General features: G+C 40.8%; 2 long non-coding RNA genes across 2 annotated transcripts; one reads left to right on the forward strand and one right to left on the reverse strand.

Moving 5' to 3' along the window:
- Positions 1–8,284: 8,284 nt before the first annotated feature.
- Positions 8,285–20,156, forward strand: LOC129628372 (uncharacterized). Its single transcript, XR_008702799.1, has 5 exons — positions 8,285–8,558; positions 10,838–10,946; positions 11,062–11,219; positions 18,801–18,900; positions 19,271–20,156. It is a non-coding gene; the product is annotated as an uncharacterized LOC129628372 (long non-coding RNA).
- On the reverse strand, positions 9,692–14,147 carry LOC129628373 (uncharacterized). The gene is made up of 3 exons (XR_008702800.1): positions 13,976–14,147; positions 11,035–11,200; positions 9,692–9,744 (listed from the first exon to the last, which is right to left on the reverse strand). It is a non-coding gene; the product is annotated as an uncharacterized LOC129628373 (long non-coding RNA).
- Positions 20,157–21,399: the final 1,243 nt, after the last annotated feature.

The raw sequence follows: 21,399 nt of genomic DNA on the forward strand, positions 1-21,399 counted from the left end.
GCCATCTTGTTAATTTCTCCACCTGTCTTACGTGGAAACATCAACTTTCAAATTATTTTAGGCTTAATTTAAAATTCCACTGATTCAAACCTTCCCCTGTATGTCCAGACATGTGGTTTGAGGGCCATGACCTGGTAGTAGGGTGTGGGTCTGCTTTTTGATTCTTCCTGCCTGTCACCTTGAAGTAGAAGAAGGACTTTGGTCTACTCCTGAAACACCTCTTGTATCCCCTCCTAAAGGACTTCGGACATTATTAACTCTAGTTTCTCACTAGCATCATCAAGGACTCTCGAAAAAATATCCATACCAGGGCTTGTCCTTGGTCTCACAAATAATTTTAACAGTGACTGAAAAAAAGGGGCAGGTGTCCATCATTTTAAAAGCCACTGGTTTTACGAGTTGCCGGTCAAGGTTCGATGCACGATACTGGATGCTTGGGGCTAGTGCACTGGGATGACCCAGAGGGATGGTATGGGGAGGGAGGAGGGAGGAGGGTTCAGGATGGGGAACACATGTATGCCTGTGGCAGATTCATTTTGATATTTGGCAAAACTAATACAATTATGTAAAGTTTAAAAATAAAATAAAATTTAAAAAAGCCACTGGCTTTGTCCTCTCTGTTAGTTTTGACTGGCTTTGGTTTCCATGGCAGTACTGACTAACTGTTGATATCCTCTTGGTGGCAGGCATGCAAATGGCATGGCTAGGGAAAGGGGTAGGTATGGAAAAGTACTTCAGCAAACTCCCTGTTACACACAAAAAAGCATACAATTTGACTCCAGCCTGACCTCTTTCAAGCTTCTTCTCCCTCCAGAGTATATCATTGACCTTTTGGCACTGGGGCAAGAAGACTTGCCTCAAGGCTGACTCTCTTGAAAAGCAAAATGACTCTTCATCAGCCACATTCTATACTGTCTAACTGAACCTCAAGTTCTCTGTGTACACACGAAGTGGTGAGGTGGTAAGCAGACAAACCCCCTGAGGCCCTTGCTTCTGCTCTGACAGCTTTCTCCAAGTCTCTTCCATTGTTCAAATAGTACCAGTGTCTGTCAGCGTAGTGTCTATAGCTTGCACAGATGAGCCAGTGATGAGATACCACGAGCTGCTTTCTGGCGCAGCCCAATCTTTACAACTGATTTAGTCAACGCTATCTTCAATTTGCTAGAGGTAGAGAGAGGAGTTCATGCCATGCTGACTTCACAGTTCAAGAGCTTTCCACTAGGCATTAGTGGAGGTTTAAGGAAACCAAGAACACAGGAAGTAAGATGATGGGAATACTGAGGTTATAATCCCATGTTGGAAGCACACTCCAGGCATGGCCTTGCTATCATGTTACAATCTGAAGGACTTGACATGTCTCTACCATGTGCTCTGAGCATTCTCTTGTGTTACATGAAAACATGGCCCAATACAATATCTTCAAGCATAGCAACAATGAATAATTTAGGCATAACACAGAAGTAGATACAGAAATCCCCTGTCCAAACAATTACCGAGTACTTGATGAAGAAGGAAAAGGCATAGTTCCCTTCTCAGAAGCACAAGTAGTGAAATGCGCATGTCCTTTAGGGAACTTTAACACACAATTTTTAAGCTCCACAAAGCTATTAATCAAGTATGATGTCACAGTGATAGATTCATTTCAATTTGTTTTAAGGAAGAAGAAAACTTCAATAAATTGATTATGAGAAGATTTATTTACACTGATGAGAAATTTTTGCCTATGCAGCTTGGCACTGGATTCTAAAATTGTCCAAATATACAGACCTGAGAAGGACTTTTAACCAACATCTCCTCAGGGCCATAGCAATGCTTTTGACTGAGATAGTCACCTAGAACTTATTATCTATGTATGAGAAGTCAGTGATTCCACAGTAAGGATGGCATAGATATATAGGAAATCAAAATTTTAAATTTAAGGAATAGGTATCAAATCAGTAAGTAGTTGACATATATACACTACTATGTGTAAAAAATAGATAGCTAGCCGCAACCTGCTATATAGCAGAGGGAGCTCAGCTCAGTGCTCTGTGGTGACCTAGAGGGATGGGATGGTGGGGTGGGAGGGAGGCCCACGAGGGAGGGGACATGTGTACACATATCGCTGATTCACTTTTTTGTATAGCAGAAACTAGCAAAACATTGCACAGCAACTATACCTTAATTTAGAAAAAATCATTAAGTAGAATCTCAAATACTAGAACAATTTTCCTTTTAAAAATTAATGAGGGTACTTCTTCTTTCAGTAATAGCAGGCTAGACTATTTAAGTCAACTTTGCCAGCAAAACAACTGGAAAATATGGAGAAAACATTTTAAATATTTTAATACATTGGGAATAACAAAACACACAAAATTGACAGTGACAAATTAGAAAAAAGAAGAATCTAGAAAGATGGTATGGAGGAACCTATTTGCAGGGCAGCAGTGGAGATTCAAACATAGTGAACACACTTGTGGACACAGTGCAGGAAGGAGAGGTTGGGGCGAACTGAGAGAGCAGCATTTAAACACACACATTACTATGTGTAAAACAGATAGCTAGTGGGAATTTGGTGTATGATGCCAGGAGCTCAAACCGGTAATCTGTGACAGCCTCTAAGCGTGGGATAGGGTGGGAAGGTGTAGGGAGGTTCAAGGGGAAGGAGACATGTATACCTAAGGAAAGATACACCCATCTGAATGCAGACTTCCAAAGAACAGAAAGGAGAGATAAGAAAGCCTTCCTCAGTGATCAATGCAAAGAAATAGAGGAAAACAATAAAACAGGAAGGACTAGAGATCTCTTCAAGAAAATTAGAGATACCAAGAGAATATTTCATGCAAAGATGGGCACAATAAAGGATAAAAATGCTATGGAACTAGCAGAAGCAAAATATATCAAGAAGAGGTGGCAAGAATACACAGAAAAACTACACAAAAAGATGTCAATGACCCAGATAACCACAGTGGTGTGATCACTCATCTAGAGCCAGACATCCTGGAATGGAAGGCAAGTGGGCCTTAGGAAGCATCACTATGAACAAAGCAAGTGGAGGTGATGGAATTCCAGCTGACCTATTTCAAGTCCTAAAAGATGATGCTGTGAAAGTGCTGCACTCAATATGCCAGCAAATTTGGAAGACTCAGCAGTGGTCACAGGACTGGAAAGTCAGTTTTCATTCCAATCCCAAAGAAAGGCAATGTCAAATATATTCAAACTATCACACAATTGCACTCATCTCATATGCTAGCAAAGTAACGCTCAAAATTCTCCAAGCAAGACTTCAACAGTATGTGAACCGAGAACTTCGAGATGTTCAAGCTCGATTTAGAAAAGGCAGAAGGACCAGAGATCAAATTGCCAAAGTCCATTGGATCACAGAAAAAGCAAGAGACTACCAGACTACTTTACTTACCGCCTGAGAAATCTGTATGCAGGTCAAGGAGCAATATTTAGAACAAGACATGGAACAATGGACTGGTTTCAAATTGGGAAAGGAGTATATCAAGACTCTATATTGTCACCCTGCTTATTTAACTTCTATTCAGAGTACATAATAAGAAATGTCAGGCTAGCTGAAACACAGGCTAAAATCAAGATTGCCAGGAGAAATATCAATAACCTTAGATATGCAGATGACACCACCCTTATGGTAGAAAGAGAAGACAAATTAAAGAGCATCTTGATGAAAGTGAAAGAGGAGAGTGAAAATGTTGGCTTGAAACTCAACATTCAAAACACTAAGATCATGGCACCCAGTCCCATAGCTTCATGGCAAATAGATGTGGAAACAGTGAAACCAGTGAGACACTTTATTTTCTTGGGCTCCAAAATCACTGCAGATGGTGACTGCACCCATGAATTTAAAAGATGCTTGCTCCTTGGAAGAAAAGCTATGACCAACCTAGACAGCATATTAAAAAGCAGAGACATTACTTTTCTGACAAATGTCCGTCTAGTCAAAGCTATGATTTTTTCCAGTAGTCATTTATGAATGTGAGAGTTAGACCATAAAGAAAGCTGAGCATCAAAGAATTGATGCTTTTGAACTGTGGTGTTGGAGAAAATTCTTGAGAGTCCCTTGGACAGCAAGGGGATCCAATCAGTCCATCCTAAAGAAATGAGTCCTAAATATTCATTGGAAGGACTGATGCTGAAGCTGAAACTCCAATACTTTGGCCACCTGATGTGAAGAACTGACTCACTGGAAAAGACTCTGATTCTGGGAAAGATTGAGGGCAGGAGGAGAAGCGGACAACTAGGTTGAGATGGTTGGATGGCATCACCGGCTCGATGGACATGAGTTTGAGTTGGTTCTGGGAGTTGGTGATGGACAGGGAAGCCTGGCGTGCTGCAGTCCATGGGGTCACAAAAAATCAGACACGACTGAGTGACTCAGCTGGACTGATGGCTGATTCATGTCAGAGACCAACACAATATTGTAAAGCAGTTATCCCCTGATTAACTTAAAAAAAAAAAAAAAAAAAAAGAAGGAAACTGAGAGAGGAAAACTCTGCGGTGGAGACTGCTTTCCCACAGAGATGACTCAATTCTGGAACACATGGCTGAGAGGATGAGAAACTAAGTAATACCTGTGGTCAAACAGAGCACAAGGAAAATTTGATATCCCGGTCCACTATCCAGGAAGGACGCTGGTACATTCCTCAGGCTTTAGGTTGGGACCCAGAAGGGCATCACTTAGAAATAAGGGGAAATCATATGCCTCTGCTATGACTGGAGCCCAGTTTGAACCATCTCAAATTCCTGCTGCTGCTGCTAAGTCACTTCAGTCGTGTTCGACTCTGTGTGACACCATAGACGGCATCCCACCAGGCTCCCCCATCCCTGGGATTCTCCAGGCAAGAACACTGGAGTGGGTTGCCATTTCCTTCTCCAATACTCCAACTTACCTGACCAAAGTAAATGTAAATCCTACATAGAGAAAAATTATATCATTCAGAACCTTAAATTGTATCTTGAATTATGAATGGTACTCTATCAAATACAAATCACACAAAAATGTAAGAAATTGTAAACAAAAACAAGAGAAATACTTCAGAGACTCTGAATAAGGGTTACTAAGTATAGCTTTTAAAACAAGTATGACCTCAAGGAAATGAAAAATAAAAAATGAGAATTGGGAAAATAAATCAGGAACTTTTCTTAAAAAATCAAGTGGATGCTTTTGACCTTAGAAAAATGCAGTAACTGAAATTAAGAATACAATGCTTGCTCTTGGAAGCTTGTGCTCACTCCATCATGTCAGACTCTTTGTGACCCCATGGACTGTAGCCCACCAGGCTCCTCTGTCCATGGAATTTTATAGGTAAGAATACTAGAGTGGGTTGCCATGCCCTCCTCCAGGGGATCTTCCTGACCCAGGGATCAAACCCGCATCTCTGGCACCTCCTACATTGCAGGTGAATTCTTTACTCCTGCACCATATTGGAAGCCCAAGAATACAATGAAAAAAAGTGAAAGTGAAAGTTACTCAGTCTTGTCTGACTCTTTGTGACCCCAAGGACTATACAGTCCATGGAATTCTCCAAGCCAGAATACTGGAGTGGGTAGCCTTTCCTTTCTCCAGGGGATCTTCCCAACCCAAGGATCAAACCCAGGTCTCCCACATTGCAGGAAGATTCTTAACCAACTGAGCCACAAGGGAGCCCAAGAATACTGGGGTGGGTAGCCTATCCCTTCTCCAGAGGTTCTTCCTGACCCAGGAATCAAACTGCAATGCAAGTGGATTCTTTATCAACTGAGCTACAATGGATGAGTGTAAAAGCATTGTTAGACACAGCTGAATAGAGATTTAGGGAATTGGGACATGAATAGGATGTAAATATCCCAAATATTAAGTACAGAAGCACAGAGAAATCAGTGAGTAAAATGCAGAAAGAACACAAAGTAAAGGGGATACAGTTAAGTCTAACATAAATGCACTTGGAGTTCTAGACAGATAGGAGAGAATGAGCATAGCAATACTTAATGTGATGTTGAGAATTTTCCAAACTGACAAAAATCATCAAATTACAGATTCAAGAAGAATTCTAACCCCAAGCAGCATAAATCTAAGTGGGATTAAACTTGCCATGGTACATCATGGTGAAAGCACTGAGACTCAAAAATAGAAACGTAATTTGTAAAAGAGTCATGGTAAAAATATAAATTAGCATAAAGAAGCAATAAGCTCATTCTTAGGAAACCCTATTAAAGATACACTGTATGAAAGATATATCTTATGCATGAAGTTATTCATTGTGACATGATTTGTGACAGCAAACAATTGAGAATAAAATAAAATGCCTACCAATGGAGAACTAGTTGAATAAAGCACAGTGCCTGCACAAGACACTACTCTGGGGCATCCAGACACTGTATGCGTCTCAATATTATGTGACACAAAGTATACAGCACAACCTGTGGAATATCCTTGTCAAAAATTGTTGACCCTCAATCGTACTAACCCTAACTTCCAACTTATAGGATATATGGGGCTACAGGAACAAACAAATGACACTTCAAGAAAACAGACTAATCCAGACTATGGGACATCCTCCAGGACAATAATAAATTCAGCTCTTAAAAAGGCAATGGCATCAAATGAAAAAAGTGGTAAGAGGAAATTAAAAACAGTGCTTTTGCACAATGAAGGAAACTATAAGCAAGGTGAAAAGACAGCCTTCAGAATGGGAGAAAATAATAGCAAATGAAGCAATTGACAAAGAATCTCAAAAATATACAAACAGCTCATGCAGCTCAATACCAGAAAAATAAACGACCCAATCAAAAAATGGGCCAAAGAACTAAACAGACATTTCTCCAAAGAAGACATACAGATGGCTAACAAACACATGAAAAGATGCTCAACATCACTCATTATCAGAGAAACACAAATCGAAACCACAATGAGGTACCATTTCACACCAGTCAGAATGGCTGCTATTCATAAAGTCTACAAACAATAAATGCTGGAGAGGGTGTGGAGAAAAGTCAACCCCCTTACACTGTTGGTGGGAATGCAAACTAGTACAGCCACTATGGGGAACAGTGTGGAGATTCCTTAAAAAACTGGAAATAGAACTGCCATACGACCCAGCAATCCCACTGCTGGGCATACACACTGAAGAAACCAGAATTTAAAGAGACACGTGTACCCCAATGTTCATCGCAGCACTGTTTATAATAGCCAGGACATGGAAGCAAACTAGACGTCCATCAGTAGACGAATGGATAAGAAAGCTGTGGTACACATACACAATGGAATATTACTCAGCTATTAAAAAGAATACATTCGAATCAGTTCTAATGAGGTGGATGAAACTGGAACGTATTATACAGAGTGAAGTAAGTCAGAAAGAAAAACACCAATATAGTATATTAATGTATATATATGGAATTTAGAAAGATGGTAACAACAACCCTGTACACGAGACAGCAAAAGAGACACAGACATAAAGAACAGACTTTTGGACTCTGTGGGAGAAGGCGAGGGTGGGATGATTTGAGAGAATAGCTTGAAACATGTATATTACCATATGTGAAACAGATCACCAGTCCAAGTTCAGTGCATGAAACAGGGCACTCAAAGTCGGTGCACTGGGATGATCCAGAGGGATGGGATGGGGAGGGAGGTGGGAGGGGATTGGGGTCACATATACACCCGTGACTGATTCATGTCAATGTACGGCAAAAAACCACAACAATATTATAAAGTAATTAGCCTCCAATTAAAATAAATAAATTAATTTAAAATAAATAAATAAAATAAAAACAACTACCCAATGATTCATGGGATTTTTTCCCTAATTGGAATAAACTAATTATAAAGACAGGGAAATCCAAATAATGGCTAAGCAATCAACACTAAAAGAAAGCATGCCATTGTGCTTACATAGGAAAATAATTGTGATTTTAGAACTGTGTCCTAAGATATTCAGGGGTAAAATGTCATGAGTTCTGGGATTTGCAACAAAACTACAAAAGAGGAAATATAAAGCAAAGGTGACAATATTGATCTTGATCATTGCCGAATATGTGTTATGACTATATGAGATTTCCTTATAATCTTGTGTATTTTTCCTAAAGTCTCACAGTGAATTTTTTAAGTGAATGTATTTCCCAGAGGTGAGACCTCAGAGTGTCATAACAATTAGATATACATTCAGACATGACTTCCTGTTGCCGATACTCACACATCCTGCACGGCAGGCTCTGTTCCAGGGAACAGAGGCTGGCCCAGGCCCTTGATGTCACAAGCTCACAGTTGTGCAGGAGTGGAGATGAGAGGGCAGGCAATGACAGAAGAGCATAAAGAGTTCAGCGGTGGGCACGTTCAGGATGCTCTGGGCTCTCACAGTAGGAAACACCTAGCCAAGAACTGGAGTGGACAGCGGGGTCAAGATAACCTTCTCAGGGTGTCACCTATGCTGAGATGTGAAAGATGAGCAGAATTTGGCCAAGGAAGTAAGTAGATTTTTTCTAATTACGGACCAAGAGAAACTCAGTCCAGACACAAGGGATAGAAAGAATGCCATGCCTTATCTTCCGTAACCAAGGCCACTGTAGTGCAAAAGGTAGGTCCTGCCCCTACTCACTCTTCACAAGGATTCTAATGGCTCATGGGCAATGAACCCCTGTAACCTGGAGCACCTGCCCTCAAGACTTGTAAAGTGAAAGTGAAGTCGCTCAGTCGTGTCAGACTCTTTGTGACCCCATGGACTGCAGTCTATCAGGCTCCTCTGTCCATGGGATTTTCCAGGCAAGAATACTGGAGTGTGTTGCCATTTCCTTCTCCAGGAGATCTTCCCAACCCAGGGATTGAACCCAGGTCTCCCGCCTTGTAGGCAGATGCTTTACCATCTAAGCCACCAAGAATGATAGGTGAGCTCTTATTTGAAGCCAATACTCTGCTTCAATGTACAAATAGTATGTCTTCATTGAACCTCAGTTTCAGCTAGTCTGAGATAAAACTGACTCTGGGGTGACCTCTGTGGGGCCCTCCAAGTGAATTTTGCACACCCTATAGAGTTTATACTTTGAGTACTTTCCTGAACATATACCCCATCTTTGGTTATAATCTGCCTAACCAGTTTCACATGATATGGTAACAAACCAACCAACACAAGCTTCATTTCCTTTATACAGTTTTGACCCTAGTAACAATCCCCTGGTCAAGGTACTAACAGCCATATTTTATGAATGAGGAAATGATGGGGAGACAATAGTTCAGGAAGATCAAGTAACGTGTTGGCAGTAATGACCTGAAATTCTTGTGAGTGAATTCAGTTATCCACTCCCCTTCACCAACATCCTCAAATGGATCCCCTTAGCTTAGGGTTACATCTGAAATAGTAGCTGAAGCAGAAATTGGGTTTATAGTTTCCAGTATTAGCTATAGTACTATAATGAGGGGCTAGTTATTCTCCACTAGTTAGAGACCAACTGTTGCAACAAATCTGGAAATACTGGTTGAAGTAAAATGTCATCATGATCAATACAAGACACTTTCAGAGAGTTATAGTGAACAAATGAGCAGTTTTTATTGAATTTATGTTAACTTTCCTCATAAAAATATGCTCTGTGAGTTCATAATACAATTTTTTAGGAACTGTAAAATATGTGAGAATATCACCTTTCTTTTCTCTCTCAGCTTCAGTCATCCCTATGTCCATCTCATCTCTGGTCCTTGATTGGACTTAAATCTCCAGCATGGTCCATGAAGGCATGAAATACCATCCTAGATAGAGACACATCCAGTTCCTAAGAGCAGAGAGAATGGCAAAAATGATTATGTGGCTTAAATAAATTAAGCAACAGCAATGCCAACACTATCTATTCCCACGGTGAAAGTAATTAAGTATCCCTATTCAGATATCTCCTATTCTCCATCAATTACCAGATCAGCAAGAAATCACATATTCCAGTGGAGCCACCTGCATCACTGTGGAAAGCACCTACACTTGTTTAACCAGAGATGCTAAGAAGAAGGCAGGGTCAAGAATGTTCCACTGAAGCAAAACAAACTTGCTCCTGCTTTTATTAGCATTCTAATTCTGATGCAGTGAAGCGTGGACTATGTGGCATTTTTGTTTTATTTAAAATGTGGAAGGAAACAGGGTGGGATGATGAGTAAAATAAGTGACAGGGATTATGAGGAACAAACCTCCAGTTATATAATAAATTATAGGGATGTAATATATGGCACAAAGACTAGGTCAGTAATATTGGCATAACTTTCTATGGGGACAGATGGTAACTAGACATCATGGTGATCATAATGTATGCAAATGTCAAATCATTATGTAGTGTACCTGAAACAAGCATAATATTATAAATCAACTATATTTCAATTTAAAAATTTAAATGAAATTAAAATGCAGGAACACTCTTCAAATCAAGAGTGCTACTATGCTAACAGCTTCTACACCAGGGTGAAACTAGAATATTCTTTTCAATAAGGTAATAGCGAAGCACTGTTGTTGTTTAGTAACTAGGTCACATTCAGGTCTTTTGCAACCCCGTGGCCTGTAGCCCACCAAGCCGCTCTGGGCTGGCTCTAAGACCTGGCAGTGCCATCTGGGGTCCGGGCCCGCTCCATCTTTCTGCTTTGTCATCCAGTGGAGCCGCCAGATGATGGCTGCCGTGGACTCTGTCTTCACACAGAGCCTTCCAGACGCCGAAGAAGGAGGGTGGAGGGTTTCTCCATGCACTCTCATTTTTACAGGAAGGAAAGTCCTTCTCAGGAGAGTTTCCTTGCTGTTTAATTGGTTATAGTGTAGACACAGCCCACGCTTCAACTGATGACTGTGGCTGATAACGACTGATTGGCTTTGTCTTGTCAATCCCCTTGAAGGCTGAAGAGAAGCCTCATGAACCAAATGCATGCCTAATACTTGATGGAAATTGAAGTCTTTGAACAAGGCAGTGTGTAGTGGGAGCCAGGAGGCAGAGACAGCTGCTAGGTATTTAACAATAGTTCACACCTTCCACTCTGGTCACTCGACACCCATATGTGCAATCTTTATGCTAAAATAGCAGCCTCACACTTACACAGTACTCATTCTTTCATTTCTTAAGAAAACAACGCTCGAGGATCATCCAGTCTCTGGCTCCAGGTCTTGGACATCTGGGTGAGGCACAGTTTTCTTCACTGGGTCCAGGTTTGCGAAAGTATGGTTAAAAGACCAGTTACCTGCCCATAACATGACAACGTGCACTGGAAGAAAGGGAAGAAGGTAAGTGCCATGGCAGCATGTGTGTGGGCAGAGTGGAGAAGGAGGCAAAGCAGAGAGGTGCAAACTCCTCCTTACTCAGCTGGGCAAGAAGCGTGAAGACTCCGCTCCAGTGGCACGGTCAGCCCCAGGACAGCCAGCTAGAAGTCCGGGTTCTACCCCTGGGAAGATGCCCTTGCTCGCTGTCAGTGGACTGACTTGCTTCTGCTCCTGGGGACCAGCCTTGTCCCCTATCCTCCACAGATCTGGTTCTGCCTCTGAGAGGGTCTCCTTTGTCTCTTGTCCTCCACAAAACTGGTCCTGCTCTCCGGTAATTCATCCTCCCTGACTACACCTAAGATGGACGATGTGAAACAGCTTTTCTGAAGTACGCACTGAGTTAGCCGCCCCATTCTTGTTGGTCCAGGTGTACAAACCTGCAGTTTCCCTTTGGGTTTAGTCTGCCAGAAGCTGTGCTTGGCCAGGATCATATTTTCCTTGGCAACACAGTGCTGCACAAACTTGTCACACCTGTCCAGTCATTCTCATGGTTTAGTAACTACAGGTAAAATGTCTGATTCAATGTGGTCTTTAATTCTGTACTTTTTAACCCCACCATTTCAAAATTTGCATTTGAACAAGTGCAGAGGTCTGTCGTTTGACCTCTGCCCTCTGACCTTTTTCCTCTCCCTTAGTTTAATGGTCGCTACCTTAAGACTTTTGAAAAGTATAGTCTTTGTTGGAGAAGTTGCCAATCTTTGCATACAGCCTTGCCTCTCCTTCACTTAGAAATAATTAACAATGGGGGATATCTGCAAGTGGCCTGAGGCATCCAGCTTATTAATTTTATCTTCTGATAAATCCCCTGTTTCCCTGCTGCTTTATAAACTAGCTTTATCTTGGAGGGCAGAAACTGACTTTTCCAGCACTGCAAGACTTCAAATTAAAAGACTCTCAGTCAACTCAACTTTCAGCCTATGCTCAAAAAATGCCTCTCTTAGCAAAGCCTGTTTTCTTTCTCCTTATTCTCACAGAGGCCACATGCAGACACTTTGTCTCTTTCTTATAGAACCTTAGTGAAGGAGTCTATAGACAGCCAATAAATCTCCATGCACTGAATTTTTCCTTCTCTTTCTTCTAAATTAGATCAGAATATAGTCTGAAACCCAAGAAAAAACTAGTAGTTGGATCAAGTATTTTGTGACTGCATAACAGATATTACCTACTTCCCAAATGGGAGAGCTCCAGCCACCACTGTCCTTGTTCTGTCTACTTCACTCTGCAAGTTTTACATTTTATGGTCTGTTCCTTATAGCACTGCAAAACAAAATTTGTGTCATATATCTGCTCCAAGCTTTAAATAACAGGGTATCTAATTAAAAGTAGTTAAAATTATATGAGACATATTATCTCAACAAACCCAGAGACAAGATATTTCAAAGGTTATTGTAATCATTAGCAATGTTACCAAGAGCTCATAGTTCTCCATCATTCTCAGTATGCTGGCTACTCTCCTTATGTTAGTACATAGCTTTAGGGGCTCCAAGTACTATCTCCCACACAGCTTCATCCCACAGGCAAAGAAAATAAAAGCATTGGAGTAGTTCTGTCTTCAATCAAAGTGAAAGTCTTTCCCAAAAGGCTTACCATTTTACCATATTGACCAGAGTGACATCTCATGTCTATACCTGTCAAGGGAATGAAATTACAGTTACTGATTCGATCAAATCAACATTCATCCCCTTGAACTGAGAAAGGGCCTATAACACTGAAGAATCTTTGAGTTAAAAATGCAGCTGGGAGTTGTTCGATAGGTAACTATGTATTCCAATAGCCTAAACTCTTATTTGAGAACTGTGTTCCTCAAGGTCAGTCCAGAAATCTAGTGTTCTGATTAATACAAACACATGCCTGGGCCTCACTCAGACCTAAATTAGCAGACTCTCCAGGGTGAAGTTTAAGAACTTGCATTTTAACAAGCTCTTGGATGATTCTTTGGCACATTAAAGACTGACAGCCACTGCAAAAATCTTAGGGACCTCATCTGATGGAAATTCATATCCTAATGTCATCTGTACAAAACACCATTTTTGGTAATTATTTAGCAGAGTATAATTACTGTCATATTCAGAAACTGATGAACTTTTCCTTCTTTTATTTTTCTTTCTCTTTTTTTCTATTTTTCTTTCCAGAAAGAGTCATCTAATTATGTCATTATTTCCTATAGAATTAAGCACTTCTCTCTGTGCACTGTGGGAACTCAATTTGTGTTATTCCTTCTTCTACTAATTTTATTCCCTGAAAATCACAAAGAGGAAATGTAATTAAAACAAAGATAAAACTAGAAAGAAAGAAATCCAAATGAGAAATCAGTTACTTGTTTTAATTTTCTCTGGACTCCCCTTGATGGAAATTGAGGTAGAATCTAGATTGGGAGTGAAATAGAGGTAAAAACATCATGAAACTTGGTAATTTTTAAACATTAGTCATTTGATGGCCACATAGAACATTCTTCTCCAAGGAAGGGTAACTTATTTCCTACTTCACTTACCACCCAGATCTGTGCAAGTTTCTCATCCATTGTGGATAGTTGGTTTCATGTCATGGGGTAGACTGATAATAAGAACTAATAATAAGTTCCAACCAGTGCTTACCATGCCCTGGGAGCACATGTTCAGGAGCTTTATTTATATTAACTCATTCAATCTTCATTCAAATAAATTGAGGCACGTGCATGTGTGCTTGGAGAAGGCAATGGCACCCCACTCCAGTACTCTTACCTGGAAAATCCCATGGACGGAGGAGCCTGGTAGGCTGCAGTCCATGGGGTCGCTGAGGGTCGGACATAACTGAGCGATTTCACTTTCACTTTTCACTTTCATGCATTGGAGAAGGAAATGGCAACCCACTCCAGTGTTCTTGCCTGGAGAATCCCAGGGACGGGGGAGCCTGGTAGGCTGCCGTCTACGGGGTCGCACAGAGTCAGACACGACTGAAGCGACTCAGCAGCAGCAGCAGCAGCATGCGTGCTAAGTTGCTTCAGTCTCTTTGTGACCCTGTGGACTGTAACCCACCAGGCACCTCTGTCCATGGGATTCTCCAGGCAAGAATACTGGAGTGGGTTGCCCTGCCCTCCTGCAGGGGATCTTCCTGACCTAGGGAACAAACCTACATCTCTTACATCTCCTGCATTGGCGGTCAGGTTCTTTATAACTAGCATTCCCTAGAAGCCCAAGTCGGAGAAGGCAATGGCACCCCACTCCAGTACTCTTGCCTGGAAAATCCCATGGATGGAGAAGCCTGGTAGGCTACAGTCCATGGGGTCGCGAAGAGTCGGACACGACTGAGCGACTTCACTTTCACTTTTCACTTTCCTGCCTTGGAGAAGGAAATGGCAACCCACTCCAGTGTTCTTGCCTGGAGAATCCCAGGGACGGGGGAGCCTGGTGGCTGCCGTCTATGGAGTCACACAGAGTCAGACACGACTGAAGTGACTTAGCAGCAGCAGCAGAAGCCCAAGTTGAGGCACATATCCTCATTTATGTCATAAGCCTGGTTTTACAGGCAAGGAAACTGAGGCGAATGAATGACTTATTCCCTCATGAGAAACGAGATGAGTTTTGAACTCAAAGTCTAGCTGCAGAGACTGTTCTTATAACCACAATGCAGTTAACGCCTCTCAACCAACACCACAAACTTGTTCTGTGAATCCCTGGTAGTTTGTTTTGAGTTCTTAAAATTTTGTAGTTAGTTTGAAGCATCTGAAAATCAATAGAATACATTTAAAATTTTGAGTTCCAGCTTTTGTTGAAAAAATCAGAAAACTTGTGCTGACAAGATTAGGTCAGGGCCTTCCCTGGTGGCTCAGTGGTTAAAAAAAAAAAAAAAAATTGCCTGCCAGTGCAGAAGACACAGGGATGCAGGTTCAATCTCTGGATTGGGACGTTTCCCTGAAAAGGGAAATGGCAACCTGCCCCAGTATTTTTGCCTGTAAAATAGGCAAGAGGAGCCTGGAGGGCTAAAGAGTCACAAAGAGTAAGACCCGACTGAGCAATGGGGCATGGACGCGATAAGTCATACAACGACCATACAGTCACTTTCCCATTATTAGTGAGAAAATGAAAAATGGACCAAGAACCACTGGTGCTTCATGGAAAATGAAAGGGTATATCTTGCTTCAAATAACTGAGGAATCTTCCTAAGTGATGTTCAACATAAGAAGACTGCTAGTAATGTAGTATAGGTGGAGTGGTCTCATGTCACTGCATGATCCCTGATTTTAACTTCTAAAAGCAGGGAGCAGGGGGAAGTTTCCCCATCAGTCTCTAAGAACACCCTGTTGAAGAAGCACCGTTTTAATCCTCTTTTTACATCTGTGGAGCCTGAGGCTCGGACTGCCCTAGGACTCCACCTAATGTAACACAGACCTGTGAAGGCAAACTCAGGACACGGACCGGCTGCTCCCTCCGAAAGCTAGGGTTCGTCCCACCAAACCTCCCAGTCTCAAGTCCTACCACCTCCATGGAATGTCTGATAAAATGAATTCAAGGCATTAAAGTCAAGTTTGGTACTTTCTGTGTCCCTGGAACTCTAGTTCACTTGAAGTGGAAGAACCCCAGGGTACTTTAAGCTATTTGTTCCTGAGTCCATTTTTATGTCAGTAATTAAAGGTGAAGTGATTTATTTTTCTGGGGGGAGGATAAACTTTCACTTCGGTTCAGTTCCGTTGCTCAGTCATGTCCAACTCTTTGCGACCCCATGGACTGCAGCACGCCAGGCCTCCCTGCCCATCACCAGCTCCCAGAGTTTACTCAAACTTGTCTCCATTAAGTCGGTGATGCCATCCAACCATCTCATCCTCTGTCGTCCCCTTCTCCTCCCACCTTCAATCTTTCCCAGCATCAGGGTCTTTTCCAATGAGTCAGTTCTTCGCATCATGTGGCCAAAGTAATGGAGTTTCGGCTTCAGCATCAGTCCTTCCAATGAATATTCAGGACTGATCTCCTTTAGGATGGACTGGTTGGATCTCCTTGCAGTCCAAGGGACTCTCAAGAGTCTTCTCCAACACCACAGTTCAAAAGCATCAATTCTTCAGCACTCAGCTTTCTTATGTCCAACTCACACCCATACATGACTACTGGAAAAACCATAGCTTTGACTAGACAGACCTTTGTTGGAAAAGTAATATCTCTGCTTTTTAATATGCTGTCTAGGTTGGTCATAGCTTTTCTTCCAAGGAGCAAGCGTCTTTTAATATCATGCTGCAGTCACCACCTGCAGTCATTTTGGAACCCAAGAAAATAAAGTCTCTCACTGTTTCCATTGTTTCCACATCAAGTTGCAATGAAGTGATGAGGCCATGATCCTCATTTTTTGAATGTTGAGCTTTAAGCCAGCTTTTTAACTCTCCTCTTTCACTTTCATCAGGAGGCTCTTAAGGCCTTTTTGCTTTCTGCCATAAGGGTGGTGTCATCTGCATACCTGAGGTTATTGATATTTCTCCCAGCAATCTTGATTCTAGCTTGTGTTTCATCTAGCCTGGCATTTCCCATGATGCACTCTGCATATAAGTTAAATAAGCAGGGTGACAATATACAGCCTTGGCATACTCCTTTCCCAATTTGGAACCAGTCTGTTGTTCCATGTCTGGTTCTAACTGTTGTTTCTTGACTTGCATACAGATTTCTCAGAAGGCAGGTAAGGTGGTCTGGTATTCCCTATCTTTTTAAGTATTTTCCACAGTTTGTTGTGATCCACACAGTCAAAGGCTTTGGCATGGTCAATAAAGCAGAAGTAGATATTTTTCTAGAACTCTCTTCCTTTTTGTATCACAGATGCTGGCAATTTGATCTCTTGTTCCTCTTCCTTTTCTAAATCCAGCTTGAACATCTGGAAGTTCTCGGTTCACATACTGTTGAAGCCTTGCTTGGAGAATTTTGAGCGTTACTTTGCTAGCGTGTGAGATGAGTGCAATTGTGTGGTAGTACAGGCATTCTTTGGCATTGCCTTTCTTTAGCATTGGAATGAAAACAGACCTTTTCCAGTCCTGTGGCCACTGCTGAGTTTTCCAAATTTGCTGGCATATTGAGTGCAGCACTTTCACAGCATCATCTTTTAGGATTTGAAATAGCTCAACTGGAATTCCATCACCTCCACTAGCTTTGTTCATAGTGATGCTTCCTAAGGACCACTTGACTTCACACTCCAAGATATCTGGTTCCATGATAATCACACCGTGGTGGTTATCTGGGTCATCAAATCTTTTTTGCATAGTTCTGTGTATTCTTGCCACCTCTTCTTAATATCTTCTGCTTCTGTTAGGTTCATACTGTTTCTGTCCTTTATTGTGCCCATCTTTGCATGAAATATTCCCTTGGTAGCTCTATTTTTTTTTTTTTGAAGAGATCTTTCCCATTCTATTGCTTTCCCATATAGTCTTTCCCATTCTATTATTTTCATCTATTTCTTTGCACTGATCACTGAGGAAGGCTTTCTTATCTCTCCTTGCTATTCTTTGGAATTCTGCATTCAGATGGTTATGTCTTTCCTTTTCTCCTTTAACTTTCACTTCTCTTCTTTTCTCAACTATTTGTAAGGCCTCCTCAGACATTCATTTTGCCTTTTTGTATTTCTTTTTCTTGGGGATGGTCTCAATCACTGCCTCCTGTACAATGTCAAGATAAACTTTACTGTGCCTTAAAATGTTATTCATTTTTTTCAGCATTACCCAGAAATTTGAAAGCTGACTGGTCATGCTAATTTCCATGTGAGGCTTCTATTGGCCATATGATGCAGAAGGTCACATGTCCTTCTAAAATGGGTAAAGAGGCACGTTTTTAGTTACTCAAACACCACCATTCCTGATTAGCATAGTTTTGCTTGTTATTTTATCTCAACAGTCATCTTATTTAAAACATTGCCATTCTCATTTTTAAAAATATACTGAGAATCTAATCATTGGAGGAAAATGTCAGGATACCTAATACATCCTCACAGCATATACATTTTCCAAGTAGTGTTTGGATGAATGAACTCACAGACTAAATAGCAAAGCCCTCACTTCTGATATGATGTTTAAGACTCTCCACAATCCAGTGTCAACATATATCATGCTGAATGTCACACACATACCTCACAGCCCTGTACATGGGGTTTCACTACATAGTTACGTGGAGACTTTCTGCCTCCAATGACCTCCTCTGAGCTGCAACCCCACAACCATTATTGCTCCCCTGACTACATCTCAGACATTATGGGTTCTAGGGCATTTCCTTCCTACTCCAACAGGGTTCATCCTTCCATCTTTGGTTCTGGCTTTTACTAACTACACTTACATTTTGTTCCCATAATTATGTCTCTTCCACCAGGTTATACGGTCCCTGAGGGTGGAGACTGTGTCTTTGGTTGGTGTTTCAAATTATTTTTATTTAGTAATTTTATTTTTTACTTTATAATCTGTACTTATCACATTCTTTCAAGATAAATTGAAAGATTACCTTCCAATCCTTTCATATTAATTAAACAGTTATTTATTTGCCATTGGACTTTTTGGCTTCATTCCAAGATTTTACTAACTTTAAATGTTATATATTGTCTATTGTACAGATACCACGCTAATAGTTGATATATGTTGAACTATGGGCCAGGTGTTCTCTGAAGCACTTTATATTCTTTTTCTCATTGAAAAAAGAGAACTGGAGTTCAGGTAAGTTATATAATGTGCCAAGATAAGTGGTGGGGTAAGAATTCAGACTCCAAAGCTGTGTTTTCTCTTCCACTGATCTACACAGCCTCTCAAATCTTTGTAATCTGCTCCTTTGATGCCTGACATAACATTGCCATATCATTATCCTTAAAAAAGGAGTTTTTACTTATAATAATATAAACCATTTCAAAATCCAAATGACTATTCAAAAGGAGCAGTAATAGGGAATGTCTTATTCATTTCCTTCTCCCAAAACCTAACATGATGCTTTTTCCTGGAATTGTTGAATCTGTTGATTTGATTTGATCGACTTCCTTAGATCTCTGCAGAAAAGCACAGAATCCTTGCCTAACAGGAAGTATTTTTCCAGAGAGACTGATGCTCCTCACAAGAGCAGGAAGCGTGTTTCCAGAGCTTCGATGTCTACTTCACGCAACACTGCAGGACGTGACCTGTGACATGTGTTTGATGCACGTTCTTCTTCACCCAGCTGGCCAGCTGAATCAGTGTTGGCAAGGATTTTGAAATTTTGGACTGATTGCATCAAAACATTTGCACTATAAACAAATAGCTTGAAATCACGCATATTGATGGCCTTGGATGAATCTCCCACTGTCTCTTGCCACATCTCCCTTCTTCCTGAATGTCATCTAAGGTGACAAGGAGACAAGAGGGGGGCTCCTGATTTGCTGACAGGGCGTTCAGTCAGGACTGTGTTGCTAAAATCCAGCTTTATCAAGTTACAAGTAACAAGTAATTATCAGGCAGCACATCACCTAGAGTGCCATTATGCAAATTTACATATGGCTCAGCTGCACAGTTTAGACAAATATTTATCATCATCCTAAAGCCTGCCTTGCAAAGAGGAAACAGGCCAAGTGGCATTCTATCATTGTGCATCTCTTATTTTTTTTACACCAAAAATGAACTAGGCTGTTTTTATCTAGGACACTAAACCATTATGGAGGAAATATCCTCTTATTAGTCTTTCACGGAGGAAAGAAGCTCTAAAGAAACTTTGATTAACCTGAAGAAGAGACAATTCAGAGAGAACAAGAGAGCTATTTTTGAATAAGTGAAGACAGTCATTTAGAAGAGGGAACAAACTTGACTTCATTGCTGTGCAAGGTCATGTTTGAAAACATAAGTCAGAATCTCAGAATTACAAGAAGACAAGTCTCAATCCAATCTAAAGTGGAATTTTAAAAAAAAGGAATCTGTTCTTCAAAAGTTGAAATTTTCTTACTGGTTATATGCAAAGCTTTATAGCATTGACTTTGTAGATTTGGAGGACTTTTTACCAAATAAATCAAGCATTCTCTTGAATAAGTTGCTTTTATTTTTTTAATTTTTTTTTAATTTTATTTTATTTTTAAGCTTTACATAACTGTATTAGTTTTGCCAAATATCAAAATGAATCCACCACACATTGGAAATTTACAAAGTTATTCCAGAGAGGCTGCCCTTGACCAGGAAGAAATCAGAACACCTCTTTGAACTGTGGACCATTTTCTCCTGAAATGTCTTTGTGATGGCCAATCCACCACTGTTGATTCCTGAATTGGTCAAAAGGTATTCTGACCCTTATCTCTCCCACGAATGAAGTGAACAATGCAGGTGTGAGACTTTTGAGGAATCAGAATTTCAAAATCAAAGTGGTACTTTAACATTTGAGATGGAGGCATGTAGGATATTTCTGAAATTAATTCTTGCTAAGGCCCCCAAAGGTCTCCTGAATCCTGCTGACTAACTTGGGGAATAACGGGTCAGCTATTACTCAGAAGGAAAAAAAAAATCAGTACGTTCCTCTTTCATGACTCAAACCAAGACAGAACAAAAGAACATGGAGTCTCCTAGCAAAGATGCTCTTTGAACTCCTGGGAATAAAACGAGGGGAAATGTGGCAATCATGGCTCTGTTATCACCCGCCGATCACAGGGACACACGAAGCAGCGCAACCTCCCGGAGGCTGTTGCCTTATTTGTAAAACTAAAATGATGACAAATACCTCAGAGACTGTCGTGAGCATTTAAATATATAAGTATTCAACATAATGCTAGTCCATATTAAGTTCTCAGCACATTTTAGATGCAGTAGTTACTATCCACCATTGTTATTGTGGTTTTCGTTCTGAATCATCCTTCTCATTACACTTCCTCACTTCTTCCATCCTGCTTTGTATAATTTTGAAATTAGTTTGCATAAAATGCATTTTAATTATCTTACCAATTTCCAGCCCCCTATACTCTTTGAGGGATTTTGTTAAATCATGTGTGATACCATTTTTACACACAACATGACAGTTTGAAAACAAAGCTGTTTTTAAAACCTTTTATCATTCAATCATACACAGACTACACTGAGTTTTTCAATGTCGTATGGTTTAAAAGCTAATGAAAATGTAAAGATTTGGGGCAAGATTACTGCGTTTGCTGTGAATACAAGAACAAGAGTGGGGACACTGGAACAGGTGACCCAGGACAAAACTTCTTTGGTTGT

The sequence above is a fragment of the Bubalus kerabau genome, chromosome 15, assembly GCF_029407905.1.
Source record: "Bubalus kerabau isolate K-KA32 ecotype Philippines breed swamp buffalo chromosome 15, PCC_UOA_SB_1v2, whole genome shotgun sequence".
NCBI lineage: Eukaryota > Metazoa > Chordata > Mammalia > Artiodactyla > Bovidae > Bubalus > Bubalus kerabau.